The 19399-nt window shown below is 39.9% G+C and overlaps 1 protein-coding gene across 1 annotated transcript in view; it reads right to left on the bottom strand.

The window, feature by feature from the left end:
• The window catches only part of LOC120721031 (synaptosomal-associated protein 25-B), a 36446-nt gene extending 21342 nt beyond the window's left edge, over window positions 1-15104 (bottom strand). Inside the window, exon 1 of the mRNA XM_040011033.1 lies at window positions 14998-15104. The gene's annotated coding sequence lies outside the window, so the exon portion shown is untranslated. The remainder of the gene's footprint in view (window positions 1-14997) is intronic.
• Between the last annotated feature and the right edge of the window lie 4295 nt (window positions 15105-19399).

Raw genomic sequence — 19399 nt, 5'->3', positions numbered from 1 at the left:
CATGAGAGAACGGAACCTCGGTCTCTCTCTGATACAGGTGCTTTTTACTGACTTTCAGAATTCTGAAGTTAAAGCTTGGCAAAATTAACGTTTACCACCTGCACTATAATCCAATTTTAGGGGCAGAAAACAACATATGTGAACTGCTATAACCAGAAAAGTATCATGGAAACACTGCTGTGACGGATGCCGTGAGTTCAAGCCACTGCCCTGCTAACCGTGACCTTCTTCCTCTGGAACCAGTGATCATTTAAGATGAACGAGGGAGGAGTGCCATGATGATTCTAGTTAGAAGAAAGAGTCAGGACAGGAGACAGGGGTCTATTTTTGTTGCTCTGATGCACTGCCAGGCAGTTTTTCATACAGCCACACACAGTAGAGCCGGAGGTATGGTTCATGAAAAATATATGTGGCTGTTACTCCGCAGTCTGACAGAGTAAGTCTGCTGCTGGTTGGGACGGCACTGATGAGGGGCTGAGGAGACAAAAGAAACCAGCTCAGACGCTTTTGTTTCCTTCAATCAATTATGCCTGCAATGAGGCAAAGAATCAGATCTGAGCAGATCTCATTTATAAGTGTAATGAATTTTTGTTTCTACTGCACAAATCACATTGAAGAGATTTTGCTGTGATGAGGCTTGTTGCTGATATATATTTAACCACCCAGCAGCTTTCAATTCAGGATCATTAAAGCTTTATGTAAGCTAATCTACTGCAGCGTAAAGTATAGCAAAGGGACCAACAGACCGTTGGTTTCTGCACTCTATAAAGCTTTGTGGTGGAGGATTTTTATTAGAATACCACCGCAAAATAGCATGTATGTTCATGATTAAAAGTGGACGTTATTGTGCTACAGAACTATATTTTTCTACATTGATTGTAAGTCACCATCATTTTCATGTAAAACTCTGAATTTCTCATAAATTACACAAACGACCAGTTTTTGAGACATTCAAATGAGGTTTTCTGCCATCAATCAAGCATGGTCAGTTAGTGCCACAGCTGGATGTTTGATAAAATATTGCCTATTTTTGCCCCTCCTTCTGTCTGTCCGCCTCTGCCTCGATCCCAATGGAGTCGTCACAGCGGTTAATAATTGAACATGTGCCGGGGAAAAAAGATGGAACGGAAAGAGAAAAATCAGTCCTTTTCCTCGTTCGTGCTCTGTGCGCGCGCACATGTGTGTGTTGTGTCTGCTCAGCCTTGTATGTAATTTTGCTTTAAAATATTTATGTTGACATTTTACATTTTAGCCATGTGACTAATGCTATAATGGAGAGCTGCTTACACTGAGTGCAACAGCAGAATGAGTTAGTTTACAGATCAACAGCATTACGGGTTATATACATCTTTCAGATTATGAAAAAACCTTGTTGAAGTCACCTTTTATGTGTATTTTTTCAAACTTTTCTAACAGAAATTAGAAAGCCTGCAGTTCTTCTAGGTGCCATTTGAGGCCAATTCTGAGAGAAACTTTATTGCATTAAAAATCATATTAACAGGCTGGTGACAAACAAATAGTTTACCCCGTATTGTTAATTTCCCCTTCATAACAGCTGTGAGTGGGGTGGCAGCTGTCCCAGTCAGTATCTGCTGGGTGTCATCCATTACACTGAGCCAATAAACTGGGCTTCTTTGCTGTTCGTGTACTATCGGTGTCTTTTTTAATTGATTATCTGACTAAAATTAGGTCTTGCTGTGCATCCCAATGTGTGTGTTTGTTTTTTTAATGTTCCTCGACACAAATTTCCCAGTTTTATTTCATATCCCACAAGACATTTTTCATCACTCTGTGCTCACATGTAGCCCACTGATTTGGATTTGGAGTGGTGGGGGAATAAGTTCTCTTGACATTCATGCCAAATACAATGATATTAGTTAAAATACAGGGGCTGCCACTTCTTTCAAAACGTTATATTCCTGGCTGCCACTGTCACTACCAATGACTGTAGAAAACTGTTGTCTACAGTCAATATCACTACAAAAATATATTAAGTCCCGTTTTGGCCCTTCCCATTATCAAATACAACACCATTAATCGTCATACTCTGAAGTGAAACATGTCTGAGTGTATTTACAAACCCTTTGACCAGCAGCAGTACCTGAATTAAACAGTATTATAAGTCGTGTCAGGCCTGTACTCTCACATGTACTCTCAAACATGCTCTATGTTTTCTGTTCCTACTACTCTTCAACACATCTACCCCAGTGTAATGTCCACTGTGTTATTGATCAGCCGCTGATTGCTTATCTCTTTGCAGTGGCAGAGCTTCCTGTTTACTCACACATTGCACAGCCTCTTCTACTTCTTTCCTATACTGACTGAGGCCTTTCTCACCCTCCTTCTCAAGCCATCGAAACTTTATAAATTTAAAAACATCTTGTTCATTAATTTTTAATGTTAAAGTACATTTTCATTTAAATACAGTTCAATCATATCGTATTTTTGATACTGAAGTGAATAAACAGTATAAACAGTGTATTGCATGTCCAGCATACAACCATTCATTTTCTAAATCAAAAGGCCGCTGGTGAGCTGGACTTTTTTTTTCCTTTTTTTTTTCAACCTTGCTTTTTTCTACTTCCCACGATGGGTGAAGATGACCTGCTCCCATAAAATCTTATTGTGAGTTATTACTCATTTTATAAAAATAAAATATGAAAAATAATAAACCAACTTGTATTTTTGCTGCTGACTCAAAAGGACAGCAAAACTCAATCGTTTAGTTCATTCTAGTTCACACAATAGCGACGTTTTTAAAAATGGCAAACCTAGCCAGCTACTTTTGAAGTTTCTTAAACATCATCATTATCACCCCTGTGTATGTGCTCAATACAAAAACAAGTCGCCATTCACAGACTAGCGTGAGATATGAATTTGTAGAATCACATCACCAGCATCTATTGAGACTTGCAGCCAGTCACTTCAGCATCAATAGTGTGAAAACATTCACCCAGTCAACAGAGATGTACACACCGACTCCAAAGAGTAACAGACGCTCAACACTTATGTGTACATTGCACAGTGCTGTGGCTACAGAATAGGGACACAGTCAGTGTTTAGACTAAAAGGGGAAATTGTTGTTTAGCGGTGGCAGAACATTGACATTCGCGGGCAGCTACGGGCTACCCATAAACCTGCAGAGAGCCTCTGTTGTCAGATGGGGCCGTGTCAACAATATGTGGTAAAACCAGATCAACAATCAAACGACCAACCACGAGCAAGCATCCAGCCATCTGCTGCGACAAGTCAGAGATCATCGGCAGCGTGCAAAAATTATGCAAAATTCTTTAGGTCCTTTTGTTTTCATTTTGGAATTTTTAAAAATGTGGAACTGCGATTGTTTTGAATTCACTGCTTGAGCTGTTCGTGCTGTTGATAAATACGGTTTCATAATCATTTCAAGAAAGTAAGGAGCAGCACTCAACTGTAAAAAAAAAAGAAAAATCAATAATGGATGTTGGTGAAACAGCTTCAAGAACATGTTTGGAAAGCATGAAATAGTAATTATGTGCTTGGGAATATGCTAAGATTAAACGATAGCAGCTTTCTTTCTCTTCTTTTTTTTTGCCAGAACACTAAAAGAATTTGCATTAAAACTTTTTAAGCGTCTATTACCATGCCAGATGACAGGATAAACGCCCAATTCCATAACAAGTATGACTTAAAGTATATAAGCCTGTGGTGGCAGATACATTGAGACAAAGGTCCAGTGTTTCTGACCAGTTTTACTGGGACAAGGGGGACCAGAATTAGCCAGGTGATTTTAATTTTGTACAGGACTAATGCAAGTACATAGCATGGATAGGAGAATAAACCAGCCTTCACGGAGTAGGCATGATTCTTCAACCAGAAACGAAATCCAGTGTCAAGGAGCAAAAACTAATCGGACATATACAGTAAGCAGTGCTAGCTTGGCAAACTCAGCTAAATGTTTTGTTTATTTGACAGTAACCCACATTTAGAAAGAATTTTTTAATTGTAGCATGAAAAATGACCCTCCCTCTATGACAGTCGCTTGCTCTTTAACACGCCTACTGTATTTCAAAGACACACACACACACCTACAGTTGTCATAACACACGTTCCGGTCATTCCCATCCCCCCTCCCAACCTACGGCCTTGCTGCCTGTCACTCGTCTTGACTGACAGCTGCTGTAAGGCCTGAACTGCCAGGCTCAGCCCATGGAGAGATTAAAGTCAGGGGGGAAAAGAGGATTTAGTCTCCACTGTTTTCTCTGCTCTCTCTCTCTCACACACACACACACACTCGCCTCTCAGTTTGCCGGTAGCTTTCTTTGTTTTGCTTCCTCTTCTTTCAACGCCCTCTGGATGTTTACAGTGTTTGTCCAGGAAAGAGGAAGCATATTTTATAAAAACTTTATAGTATTTACCGTCTTATCTGTAGCTGAATGATGTAATACCTGAACATTTGGTATAATTTACTACACAGGAAAAAGGACGGGATCTTTAGCAGAATGAGCATCAAAACTAAATGTAATGGGTGAACATAAAGTTCACTGAAGACACTGAAAGGTCACTGATGAATAATTGATTGATAATATTAATAGCATTAATCCTGAAAGCTGTTGAAGGTAGATGTGGAAACAGGATGAGAGAAGGTTTGAAAATAACAAGGACATGACCTCGATGAGAGAGAGTGTTGATGTTGTGTTTCAGAATCAGACATTTCACATTTTTCATTATAAATATGCAGATGGTCCAAAGAAAAGAGCAGCAACAAAGCTCCAGAAGGAGAATGGATTAGGACTGTCACGATTAACACGCCACTGTGGAGCTCCAGTTGTGGAAAAATCTAGCGACAAATTATTTTAGTCAAAAACAAAGAAAAACAGTTAAAGGACACAAACACAAATCCCACTTTGAAAAGCCCGCTTTAAAAGCATCTACCTCTATGAAAAATAAAATGTATTTACTTTGGAAAAATAAACATTTTCATCTAATAAAAACTCAGAGAGATATGACTAGCAAACTGAAGTCCATTCACATGATGAATCCTATGTTTTCAGTGAGTTATTGTTTTAATATAATGTGTTTCTCACACGGTGTGCGTGAATCATCTTCAAATCATCTCCTCTTGAGTAAAGTGGAACACATTTTCATATCTTGCTGATATTAAAACACAAAATGTTGCTGGAACAAATTACAACAGGCACTTAAGACACACACCAGTGATTATTTATACATTTGCTGAGGTGTGCGCAGGTGAGGCAGAGCAAATAAGCCTTCGTTCATGAGCTGTAACACTCAGATTTAAGGCTGTTCTCTCAGTTGCTGTACAATATGCCTGATATACAGAACACACTGGCGTGCACAGAGGTGCAGGGAAGTTTTGTGTTTCCTTTCACTGATGCTAGCGTGCTTGAGCATTTGTTGTCTTCAAACTATAGACAGTATAAATGTAGGATGTAGGCAGCGTCACATCAACCGTTGCTTTGACACCGTTATAAAGCCTAAATTAGTATTTTCATTTTCACCAATGTTGTGTTTTGAAATTCCTTCTTTGTGACAAATGAGGTGTGGGTCTAACTTTAAAGCCACAGGCTTAAAGGAGGATAATCCTCCTTTCTGACTCTTAGAATGACCAAAATTGACAAAATTGACTTTATACTTCTTTGTATCATTTGAAATAAGCAACTGAGTCCAGAAACTCATGAGAAAAATGTTTTTAGAGGTTAAAGCTGAGGGCCATTCCACGAGAAGTCTTTTTGAACATCAGAGAGAAGGAAAGTTCTCATTTGGCTTCACTTTTCAGACTCAGAAGCTACGTCTATGTTTTATACTCTCTGGGGATGATACATGGGCGACAGCAGTTCCCCAATCGCACATGAGTAACATAAATAAAATAAAAATAATGAACTCAACCAACCCTGATAGCTAACGTATCTGTCTAAATGGTCAGATTTAATATATATTACCAAAGCTGAACTAAAATTGTTGCTACAAAAAAAAAAACCTCACACAGTGACCAAGCACGGTTAGCATCCCCCAAGTTGCACCCAAGTTTGCTGACATGATCCACTGGCATGTGAGTCGGGGGATCATGTCAACATGTCACTGGAGGAAATGAAAAATGCTGAGGTCAGCTTAACACTGATTCGTCACTCACCATGCTCATCACACAGCAACAAAAATCGTCATGTGCTGGCTTGTTTCATATCACATCGTAGCTTCACATCAAAGGCTTCCAAACAAACAATAACTGAGTCACATCTAACAAACACCAACATATAACCGCAAAGAAATTTTTTAGAAGATGTTAGCACTAGTCTGCAGTAAAGGAACAAAATAAATTTAGATACAACCATAAGTGCAGTTACACTCTATGCAACATTAACACAGGACAGAATCAGGATTTAAAAAGTGAAGAGGCTCATGTTTAGCATCCAGCAGACTGTCAGTCTGTTGTGACAAACGGCCTCCGTTAGACCGAGTACACCGCCATCAATCAAGTGCCGTGTTCATTGGAGATAAACAATGTTTGTGAAGAAAATAGGACATCAGGACACCGTGGCAGCACTGAATCTGAGAGTCAAGAGAAACGAGGTCAGTCCATCAGTTTGTTGGCTGTATGTTTCTCACAGGCTTATAGAAGCACTAACCTAAACCTGAGATTTATATGTTTATTTATTGTATTTTTAGGATAGCTGCTGCACTTTTCCTTCTCTTTCATATGGGGGATTTTTCAGGTTACTTGGGTTGCTAGTGAAAATGAGCACTTCTGTTCCTATAATCTTCCTTTCTTTGCATAATTGCAATGAAATCTGGATGTGCAGTACTTAATGGCACTGAAATGAAGACTGTGGAGTCACTGGGTTTGTGGAAAGGTTGCAGTTCCGCCCAGCAAGAAAAGATTTCTCACACCTTTTGTTCTCATTACTGCAGAAATCTCTGGTAGTGCACCAGAAGCGCTGAGGGTACCAGAGGTGATATTAGTAATTATGAATAAAGGCAGAAAACAAATCTCTATTGGGATGACATTTAACACCCTCCTGTTCACTCACTCCCTCCTCTATTTGAACCAAACCTGACTTTTTGTATTGTTTCACTTCAGTGCCTCTGGAGCTTCTGCACAGCAGTAGATAAATGAGACTGCAACAAAAAGCTTCATAACACTGACAAAAGTCCGTTTTTATAAAACAGGCATGCGACCAGTTTTTCCTTGTCATTTTCTGTCCAAATAATAATTTGCAGAAACACATCACACAAAAGAAAATGTGTGGGAGAAGGTTAACACTTCTCTAGACCGAGAACCCAAGAAACTGAAAAGAAAAACCCCACATGTGATGAACAGGACCAAGGACAAGAAGGGGAGCAGCAGTGGAGCAGATACTGCTGCGTTTGTGTGTTAAGGGTGGGACGAAGCAACATCCACCACTTCAAAGCATAACTATGTTTCATTATTTATTGGATGGAGCCAGGTCAATAATGCAACAGCAGTGTGCTACACACAGATACTGTGTGTTTACAGGTGCTTTTGCACTCTTTTCCAATCCTAACCTGCTGACACATCATATGTGCTACCCCCATGTGAACATCTGGATAAGAAACATAAGATGCAGAAACACTCGTGTAAATACTACTTTTGATTTTAAGCCAAACAAACCTAACGAAGGAGGGACTGAAAAGTTCATCTCCTGATTGCCACTTTGCTGGTTTACACCTCTTACCTGCTGAAACTCAAATGCAGGTATGTCTTTGCAGCAAACAACATTATAATGTATATGCTTTAATGATAGGCATTGGCAGTTAATGTGTTATATCATTTAGTTTTTATAATGTGTGAAATTCTTTGACTACATTATGCCAAGTCATCCTTGACCTGAAAGATCCTGGAGGTAAAGTAAATAAATACTGTTTACATATGCAGGTGAGCTATTTTCTAGTCAATAAAATATTAGTTAATAACGTTTTTATTGTTGTGCATTGCAAAGCCGTGACATCAGAATCCATGCAGTGGAGGTTTCTCTCCCTCTTCATATAGCTGACTTATTTTTTGTGCATTCCTGAGATGTGACTTCTCTCCAGTTCCTGCCAGTTCCTTTGTTCACATACCTGACATGCATCAACAGTATATGAACCCCAGCTCTTCAACCCTGGACAGTGTTTAGGGATTAAGCTCCTCTCTAGGCTTGCAGTTCTTGTTGTGACCTCTGATGCCCTCAACTCTCTTCTCCAGATTTTCCACCTGCACCTTTCGTGTCTGTTATAGATCCCAGAGGCAAACTACTTGCCCCGCTTCCTCTGTAGTTCAATAAATCAGTGGTTTTTAAAGGTTTTTTTTCTCACATGCCCAATATAAGAATCCCAAAAAGCTTGTCTCATTTTAAAAAAAATACATTTTTAACAAAGATCTAGTTTTACATCTCGTCTGCTGTTGCTCAGCGCAGTACTAGTGGGGTTCACAGTTTGAGAAACACTGCATGTTTCCTGTTTTGTGGGTTTCAGTGTTTGGACTCAAGAATAATAAAACTGTAGGGGTTCTAAATCCTGTGCAGGCCTATTTGTTTTTTTAAAAAATTCAGGAAATTGGAAAGAGAAATCAATAAACTAATCACTAAATATAAAATCAAGATACCAATAAAATCTCAATGTCTATCAAGATCAACATCCATCCTACGCACGAAAAGCTGCGTAACCCTGCAAGGATACTTTTCCATCTTGCGTCAGACAGACTGCTGTTAAGATGAAAAGGCTGATACCTTTCCATTTCACACACACACACTCACAAACACACTCCTGCTCAGATACACTTGCATCCATCCCCCGTATGTACTAATGGCTTTTCAAGTTGATTTTCTCTTGGCTGGGCAAAACTAAAAGTAACTGTAGTGACTCAGGAGCTAAAGTGGCCACTGACACTTGATTTATTACATTATCCATTCTCAGACAACCTTTGTATTACATCAGATAAATCCACACGATAGTGAAGGATCAGGATTTTTACAGTATCACCTGACCCGAACTGATCTGTTGGATAATTTGAAGCTTATGCAGAAACAATGTGTCTGTTATATCGGTACAGACAACAACAAAAAAAAATTGCAGGATTCCAGTCATAAAAACCACTCCTGCATAAACACTGTACCACCATGTTGACCTATAAACAATAAATACACGTGCCAAGATGTGACCTGGACAGAGAGCATGATGAGAGCCTGAGGGCTAAACCATTCAGACAGTTCACCCACCCGTTTACGCCTGACTGCTGCTGCTGCATACATGGGCCAACATCAAAACATGCACAAATGCACAGACCGAGCAGCAGCGGCAGCAGCAACCTCTGGGGCTGAAAAACAAAGCCAAAAGAGTTCCTCTACTGGTTGCTCGAGGCTGTCTCCAAATGTGAGTAAAACCATAGACTCCTTTGGTAAAATATGCAACCTTACTGCAGAAATAAGCATGTTTACAACCTGCTACAAAAAGACTTTGGGTCTCTATAGCTAATTTCTGCAGAGGGGTGAATTTTTATACAAGTCCCTTGACTATTCGAGTGTGAGTGTAGATGTAGATATTAGTCAAAGTCCTTAGGCATAAACAAAAGCGCTGTAGTACTACTTATACTAGAAAGCGCTTTAGTGCTCAAATTGAGTAGAAAGACACAGCGCTTTGTGACTACCCGTCTATGAAAAGCGCTTAATAAATAAACTTTACTTACTTACTTACTTACTTATAAGTACCAGTCCAATGGTCTGCTGGCCAGATATCTGCAGAATTATTGAATTCATAGTGGTGTAAAGCACACCCACTCTGGAGCAGTGGAAACACATTCTGCATACTGATAAATAACACCCCTCTACGTGGCAGTTTGATGGATGAGTCTGGGTTTGACAAAAGCTAGAAACATTACCTTCATGACTTCACTGTCCCAGCTGTGACGTTTGGTGGAGGAGGGATAATGGTTTGGGGTTGCATTTGGGGGGCTCGCCTTGGCTCCTTAGTTCCAGTGAATAGAAATCTTAATGTTTCAGCTTAACAAGATATTTTGAACAGTTCTGTGCTTCTAACTTTGTGGGAAAAGTTAGGAGACACTGGAAAATTCACTGGAAAGTCCTCCAAGAAATGTGAATTTAAGATCGGGGCTTACAAAAGCTCCTGTAGATGTAATGTCAAGGTGGCCCAAAGCAAGGCTTCTAAAAATGAAAGAAATTATGACTTTTAAATTAAAAGGACTCAAAAAAGCAGGATGAATGTCAGTTACTGAGAGAACAGCTTTATAATCAAGCCTCCTGACAACCATCCAGGTTGACCATAGTGGTGGAGTGTGAATGGAACAAGCTGGTGTCCTGCCCAAAGCAACGCCCGCAGTGACAATATGGCTATAACGAATTAACACATTCCCTGTGGAGAGGCAGGATAGACACACAGAGAGAAATCTGCCGTGGAAAATCATTGAGGAAAAGCATAGGAAAATATTAAGACTTGTTATTTTTTTAAAAAAGCCACCAAAATGGCTTCATTTCTTATATTTTCCATTTATGCTTCGAAATCAAAGGGATTTATATATTTCTAGATAAACTGTACTGTAACGTGATGACTTCCCAGCCAAACATCAATGACATAAGAGGCAAATGGTCGACCACCTGGCAACAAGCATACAAAAATGCACCTTTTAAGATGCCAGGCTCTGATTTTGACACCTTTAGGAAAGCCAAAACATATGGAGGGGGCAGGTTCCCAGCATTCAGCCATTTTTGTCTCAGCTGAGCAGGGATGATGGAGCAGATTGCAATTCTGATATTTCCTCGTTATATAATCCAAAGTAGAGACAGACAGGCAGAAAGCTGCGGTTCAGATTAACAGAGAAGCAGACTTATGGAAAGACAGACATGAGGAGGCGGAGTAGCTGGTCAGAAAGAAAGTACACATTAAACTTTACATTAACACAGCCGGTTAAACTACTTTGCACAATTAAAGACACATTATTCCAGTAAAACCTTCCACATATTAAGAATAATATATAAAGCATCTACCACGCTCTCCAATTTTATGGCCTTTTAACTTTTACGGAGCGTCACAGCATTGCCAATAAAGTCGGCAGACAGAACAATGCGCAGGCAGGCAAACGTGGCAGTGTCGGACATGCAAGAAATTCAAAGCAATCATCTGTGGCCTCCAGGGATAATCACTGCAAAGCCCCACTGTCCCATTCACTGAGGATAAAACCCACTGGATTAATCTGCAGGCCTACAGAACACACACACACACTTACATAACACACAGACCACTCTTCCTCTCTTTTGCATGTTTTTCTTTCACTTTGACATTCACAGCCTCTCTCTCACTTCTGCTCTCACAAACACACACAAAACCTAGAGCACACACACACACACACATGCGCACACAATCTCCTCTCCTCCATTTCTTCTCTACATGTATACATTCAAATGGACACCTGTCAGTATACGTCTCTGTGCGCACTCATTTAGACATGCAGATTGTTGACAGGCACATATAGAGCTGTATATATTAGGTAAAAACACACTCTTCTGTTCGTACGTGTGACAAATGGGGGAAAAGGATGTAAAAACAGCATGGTTCTCCTCCTGCGTGGACAACAGGATTAGAGTTATCACATGCTTGTGCTAACAACAAAAACATAAACGTCCTTAAAAGATAATCGCGGCTTCTTTGCAAAAGGATTTGTACTTTTGGTGTTGCACCGACTTTAACCTTGCTGTAAGGGTAAAACTGAAGCCATCAAAGGAATCGAGTTACTGCAACTCGATAACGCCATTGCGATCGATAAGAAGGATCGTATCACCATTTTGAATGTTTTATAAATGATAATTTGATGAAGCACCAGGATCAAAATACAGAACAAACAACATTAAGTATTTCTTTGTCTATCCTTGATGTCTAACACGTGCATAAACTGCATCTCTTATGTAGATATTTGCAAAAATGTAAGAGTTTGAATATGTATTTTAACATTTTTACATGTTTTTTTTACAGAAACAAATCCACCCATTTCATCGAACATACTGTGATTGGAGGTGAAAGACAAAGGTGCCTTTAAGTTACATTAAGTTGGCCAGACATGAAACAAAGTGTTAAAGAAATGTGCAATAATCTTTAGATATGAAATCTCGTGTTCCGCATTTAGCATTTCAAGTTCTAAACCATTAATTGCTCTTTGTTGGTGCTACTGCTGCTGGATTCTTTAAAATTAGAAGTGCACAGATTTTGAAATTCTGCATTTACATTTGCCAAGACCAATTTTTTTGCTTGTTTGCTTTGTGTTTGTTGTTATTTTGTGTCCGTAGATGCGCCTACCTTAGTTATAATGAGTGGATATTTGAGTTACAGTTGTCTTCCTGTCATCTCAAAATCATCTTCCTATTCTCCTTTGAGCACTGGGATTTTCACCCAGTAAAGTGTGATTATCGGATTTGATAAGGGCAGTTGAACAGGTGTCCCCGACAAACTGGTGAGTGTATATCAGTCTATTTCATCTGTATATTGTTTTGTATGGTGAAAAGAACTTAAACTGATAAAAACTCACCCTGTTAAAGCTAAACTCTGTAAGCAGCACTCATTCTGACTGACTCAGCTTTAAAAATTAACTCTGCGGGTGCAACTAAAATATACTGGAGGGCTTCTTAAAACATCTGCCCCTCTCAGCCCTAGATTGATAATTGATGTGCCGCCCAAACTAGTTTAAAGAGTGCACGTGTTTATAAAAACCTCACAGGGTAAAATAAAAAAGGGCAGTCATTGCCAGAAGAAGATCCCCGCACTCATTTTATTGCTCAAAGTTAAAAGGGGGATTGTGATCTGGGCGCATAATCACTCGGGTTTGTCTATCATGTGGCAATTTCACAGACGATTGCACTGAAATTTAACAGGAAGGCGTAAAGAGCAAAATGAATAAATAGCAAGGGGAGTACATTTAAGTATCGAATGAAGAGGAAGGAGAGGAAAAGTTTGCTACGCTGTTTGTGGCATGTGTGCGTGTTTGACAGATGTAGCGGGAGACTGGTGGTAATTTCTCACCTCTTTGTGGGCAGGGTGACAGAGTGGTGAGTGATAGGTGCTGTGGGGGAGGATGGGGGATTGATCATGGTGGGGAGCAGGTATGTGCTAATGAAAGCAGGAAGCACTTTCTCAGCAGGAAGCTGATTATTTGAGCACCCTGGGTTCATGTTAATCATAACATTTCAGCTCCAGGAAAACAGAGAAAATGTCCAAGCAAACAGTTGCAATTAACATTTCATCAACCAAACCAGTTACACTTGGTTCACTGTACACCAGCTTTCAGCAAAATCAGGACACAACTGTAGGACACATTTAAGATTTCTTAAGGTGAAAAAAACAAAACAAAAGTAAGTTTAATAAACTGAAGAAGAGCAGAATAAGTCCAACAATAATCCAGTACAAGGAAAAACCAAAACTCAGCAGAATAACTCCAGAAAATAAACCAGGAATCCTACAGGAGCAGACCATAAAGAGAGAAAGTGAAGCAAGTGAAGCAAAGCAACCAGAGACACAAGAAAACATATTATCAAAGTAAAACAGGAAGTGAGGGAGGAAAAGACGGACAAGAAAACACAAGAAGTCCTAGGAAAACATTATTAATTAAATTTAACAAATTGTTAGAAGTAAAGTTCACCTGTTGCAGCTGAGATTGATATTTTTTTTACATGCTGGATGCATTTGCACTCCATAATTTAAAGCAGCAGCAAAACCAAAATACAACATAGGACATAGAATTGACTGGAAGTTGGATATGTTTCAATTAGTCCATGTTGGGTGTGCTGCAGTCATTTCCTGCCCTAATTGAAATATCCACCTGTTTACATCGAGTTACAAACAACACCAGGCTGCCAAAAAAAGACAACACACACACACACACACACACACACACACACACACACACACACACACACACACACACACACACGTGTTGATCTGCTTAAGAGTCGGCCTGAGCTCTTTGTCCTCTCTGACATTAACACAGGTGCACATGCAGGAAAGGGAGAAAGACTGGAGCAGTTTCTACTTTAACTTGAGTTTAAATTCATAAACAAAATTCATAACTGAATTCAACCTTAATGTCGCAACTGCGCAGCTTCAGTCATAGGAGTGACTATTGTACACGTTTTCTCAGCTTTTCTCTGCTTCTGTTTTTCTTGCACCTGACGCTCCTAACCGAACATCCATCTTTCCCTCATGAAAATGATCTGTTACCATTAACGGCTCCCTGTTCACTGTGTCTGTACGGTCCTCTGGAAAAAGGAAGTGAAGGAAAGGTGAAAAGTCAGACCTCTGGATTAAAACAGATCTGAACCACAAACAGCCTGGCCATTTTATAAAAACAATAAGTGTGATAACGAATGCTGTCTCTCTTGTTTCCAGAGCGCAGAAACTAGATTCGGGTATTTTTCACGACTTACTGCTTCAGTTTGCCTCGTTTCACGAATAGATTAACTTCAGATTTTCATTTTTGGGGGAACACTTTGAGAACAAACGTTTCGCTTTGTGCGTAAAGTATTTTTCAGCGTGTTTCAGACTCGGGAGCTGTCCAAGGTCCTGAACCTGCACACGGCTTTTCTGTTCAATGGCCGGCTACACCTACAAGCTTTCAGAAACATGAAAAACAAGATTACACAGTCTGTGTTATCCTGTTATTTAATCCTTACATAAAACAACCACTCTTCCCCTGTGACAGAAAACAGGAAACAGCCAAAAGTTCAAACAATTCAGCACATGCGTCGACACAGAGTCGCTACAAACACAACAGAAACACCTCAGCAACATGGTCCTCGTTTCCCCTCAGATATCATTACCTCACAAACAAAAAATAACCTGGCAAATATGACGCATTCTTACAGCTGAGAACTCTGTCACGTCCTGGGACGCATAAACTGCTAAAACCTGAAATCTGGAGAATCATTCAAACTTTAATTATCGCTCTTCTTTTGATTATTCTGTGGGTCAAAATGAGAGGATTAAAAAAAATCGAATTAAACCGACCTGGTTAAGTTTCTTCGGCTCTTTCTCTTCTTTTTCTTTTGCTGTATGTTTGTACAGGGTGAAGATGTCTGTCCGTCCAGCCGCTCCGTTCAACGGGACTGTCCCCGCCCCCCCACCCCCACGCCCTCCGCTGGATCAGCACCGCCCTCCCCCTTAACCGCCACAGCAAGCGTTAATCTCCGCAGGTCTACTCATCAAACACTTCCTGTTAATGATTCACAAAATAAAACCTGTGAAGGAACTGTGTAGTTACATTAAGTGAAAACTGTGTATAACGTGACTGGTGTTTGGTCATTAGGAGGTGCATACACAGGAAGTGGTGCTGAAAAAACTTCCCACATCCCAAGAAATCCAGGACTGTTTTTAAAGGTGGCAAAGCAACAACACTACAAGTCGGAAATGTCCAAATATACATGTCATACATAGATTATAGCACAGGGTAAAGAAACGAAATGCTTTACTCCTGTTATTGGAAGCAAAAATAAATGAATAATACACATTTCCCTAACATTTGTGAAAGATCCGCGGTTTGATTCCATGGGAAGACACAAATTCCTTGAGAGTTGCATTAAGAAGGACGTAAGGCATTAGGCACAAGCCAACCAGGCAGTGCTACCTGCTCTCCTATTAGATAAAATATAAGATATATAGCAACACAGCTACTTCTGACAACAATAATAATAATAATACTAGGTTTGGTTTTAATTTGACAGTCATGCCACCTGTTTTCCTGTCTCATTGACGCCTCTCACAAAATGGCCGCGCCCTCTGACGTCAACGGTAACGGATAAAAAGGTAGAGCAGCTGCGCGCTGCCCAAAGCCATGTTGGCTGCAGGCTGCTGTCTTTCTGCATTGATATCAGGCAGAGCTGCAGGCTGATCTGCGCAAACCGCAGATTATTGTCTGTGATCTAAATTCACGGTGCTTTAGTCCGACTGTTTACTACTTAGAAAGCAGAGTAACTGACAAAGAAAACTTTTTACTGAAGGAACTCAAATGAAAACAATAATAAATGTGAGAAAGAAAAATCTGACAAATCTGACTTTTTTTCAGTGCAGGTGATTAATGCGATTTGAGGGATAGATAAGAGAGCATTCAAAGAAAATGTTATTTATTTATAGAATATTTCTGACATAAATCCAAAAGCGTGTAGTTCAAGTTTTTTTCTATTCTTTTTTTTAAAAATTGGTATACAGAAAGATTTTCATGGTTACAAGTATGATGATTTTCTTTCCTACCCTAAATATTTTTTAATAACCTTACATCGCCTTACATGCAATACATTTCCCATCTCCACTGACCAGACTTCCTGTCACAAGCATCTCTAATATCTATCCATGTGTGTTTATATGCACACAGAGCCCAAAAAGCCTCTTGAGATTGTCCTCTGTGTGCTCAGCTGTTTGCCCCTGGAGTCCTTGACTTTACATAATCACACAAAATGCTAAAATGCTTGAAAAGACATGGTGCAAGGGCAACACGTCTTCTTTACTAAAAAAAAGTCTTTTTAGCTGGAGAAATTGCAGAAATTAGAAGCTTGTTGTTCCTTTTTTAAGATGAAAATTTGCTTGTGTGCACTCTCTTTTTTCCAGCTTTTATTTATTGTACTTTAACGGATACGTGGCCTTAGATGACTCACATCTGCAGAAGCAAACAGCATACATGCAAGACAAACATTAAGCAGGTAAAAGATGAGAGCCATGGTGCCTTGATTATTTCTGTGACTGTGGAGAGATAACACAGGAGAGGTCCTAATGAGCTGAGGAAAGGAGTGTAAGGTAAAGGCTTAGCAGTGATCAGATCATATCATCTTTCTCCTTGTCAATTCCCACACTGTCAAAAAAAACGCATTAAAAAAAATTATGTCACTACGCTTTTCCAAGTGTCCTTTGAGCCAATCAGCCCTTAGTTCTTGTTCTTTAAATTTGTTGTTTTGTCAAGCAAGTCCTTACTGTGCTCCATCAGCAGCATGTGGTGATCCTACACTAGTCCTTGTCATCTCTCCTAGTTTAATGGATTAATGTCCTTATCGCCCTACTGTCTTCTTCCTCATTATTTACTATTAAAACACTAAAACATTCTCCAGAAATCCAGTTGACCCTCGAGGCCTGAAAGCAGCTGATTAGCAGCAGAGTGGATCTATGCAGGTGATGGATTGGCTTTCCTCCCTCCCAGTTGATGATCCAATAGCAATAAAGTCAAGAACCCAATAACACTGTGACACCGTGTTGCCACTGATTGAAGCGGTCCTCCTCGAGTGTTTGAAAATGGCTCAGAGTGCAAATTTATGCATAGCACAGAACATCCAGCAAAGAGACATTTCCAAGTGATTACTCTGATGTGTGACAGTTGGGAACTGGCAACTGGCTGTGTCAATTGAATGCATATAATTTGATAAGTATTTAGCTATCATTTACAAAACAGTGACAGGATTCGTGCTGCATAATGCGTTAAGTACTACACGTGTGGTATTGGGACATTTGAATACTGCACTGCACTATTGTTAATCATAAAACCCATGCAGCTACAAAGATATCAACTCATTTTCAGGGTGTATAGTAATCTACACGTGTACCTGAAACTGACCGGCTGAATTTAATGAAACTCAGAAGTGGAGGAGGTGGAGGAGAGGCAAAGGGACAGGTCATTAACTTTTGGATCAGGTCTGAATCCCTTTGTTTATGTGCTATTGTTATGGGGTTTTTTTTGTTGTCTTTTCTACCTTTTCGCTTTGAATTACAAACATACTATACTGTGTTGCAACAGTGAACCATGAATTATGCCTAATAGACCTAGAACAAGATTCCAAGTTATCCTCAGGCACATGCTGTTTGACAGCTGAGCAACCACAGCAAACAAGCCAGCTGTGGACAAACATTCTGCTATCAGTGATATTTGGACAATGTTTGTCGCTGACTTATCAAATACTACAGTCCTGGTACTGATCTCTGTGCACAAGAACAGATGTTATCTTTGGGAGGAAAGAGCAGTTTTTATTTCACCTAAATCAGCTTCAAATGGAAGTTGGGAACAACTGTAGTTCAGGAGGTAGAGCAGGTAGTCTACTGAGGCTAACCCTAACACCCCACCAACCACCACCTTGGACATAAATGATTGAAATCCTCAGCATCTGTCATTGATGAAGGAAATTGTACAAGTATGACAACCCGATACATTAAAAATGCCAGTATATAATATAATAGTAGGTTTTTTCTTACTTCATGTGAACATACCACATCAGGCTCTGAAAACACCATCTGAGAAATCTTGACTTCTCACAACACCAGTCCATCTGCACAAGGATTCGCAATCTTTTTTGGGGGGGTTAATCCTCCTTTTAAATGTAGGTTTCCTTCAGATTCATCTGAGCTCACGTGTTCAATTTGCACTGATGACTTTCTCGTCATGTGTTCTTGCAGTGCTGTGTTTATGTACAAATTCACGAGGCTTTGCTTTGCCTGTGTCTTTATGTGAGCATAAAGTATGGACGAGTGATATTTCCTATGTGCAGGCAGCTGAGATGGAATAGTCCCAGAGGGAGGGCAGAAAGCTGAAGCACCAGTCAGAGAGGATCATGGTATCACATCTGTCTGAACATGTCATCGATCCAGGTAATGGAGCCGCTCCGCTTTCCTCTCAACAACCCTCTGTTATTATGCAGCAGCTACAGATGGACTCATTGCAAAAAAATGCAAACGATAAAGAAAATAAGAAATGAAAGGCGGGGTATGCTGCTAGCATGTTCAGCGGGGGATAGTTGGTATATGAGAGGAATAAATAAGGAAAATAAAAGTCTGACTCAGGAGTTAAGCAAAGCTCCCCTGGCATGCTTGGCTCGAGGCTAACTGGCACAAGACCTTCCTGTTGGCCGGATGTTTTTTATATCCCACATAATGGGGAGCCAAAGAGCTCGACTCTCCTGACCTACTGACACAAACAACTGTTATAGCCAAGCAGCTGAACTTTAACTCTAACAAAAAAAGAAAAAAAAAAAAAACATGCACTCTTAGTTGTGAAATGCAAAGAGAGGGAAAACAGAAGATTTGAACGTGTTCATGATTGAAAACTTTCAAGTGGAAAGTGTTTTGGGTGATCTGGGCAGCAATTTCAATCATCTGTAAGGCATCAGAAAGAGAACAAAAAATAAATGAAATCTAACCCTGTGTTGTTTTATAGACTGAAGTCTTCCACTACAAACGAAACTAAGAAACAAACTAAGTGAAGTGCTTTATTACAAATAACAATTCTCATTCTCGTATCTTCTCCTAGTGTCTGTTTTTCACTTTTACTTGTTAGCTTAGTTCAAATTACATAATTAGTTTAGGGAGGGAGGTTCTGGGTTCTGGCGATTGTGTGGCTGACCCGAGGCTACTTCTTTCTATTTCTTTTTCCCAGATCTCC

This window comes from Simochromis diagramma, unplaced genomic scaffold (genome assembly GCF_900408965.1).
Source record: "Simochromis diagramma unplaced genomic scaffold, fSimDia1.1 OVJJ01000603.1, whole genome shotgun sequence".
Classification (NCBI taxonomy): domain Eukaryota; kingdom Metazoa; phylum Chordata; class Actinopteri; order Cichliformes; family Cichlidae; genus Simochromis; species Simochromis diagramma.
The sequence above is the reverse complement of the archived record's forward strand: the minus strand, read 5'-3'. Positions and strand labels throughout refer to the sequence as shown.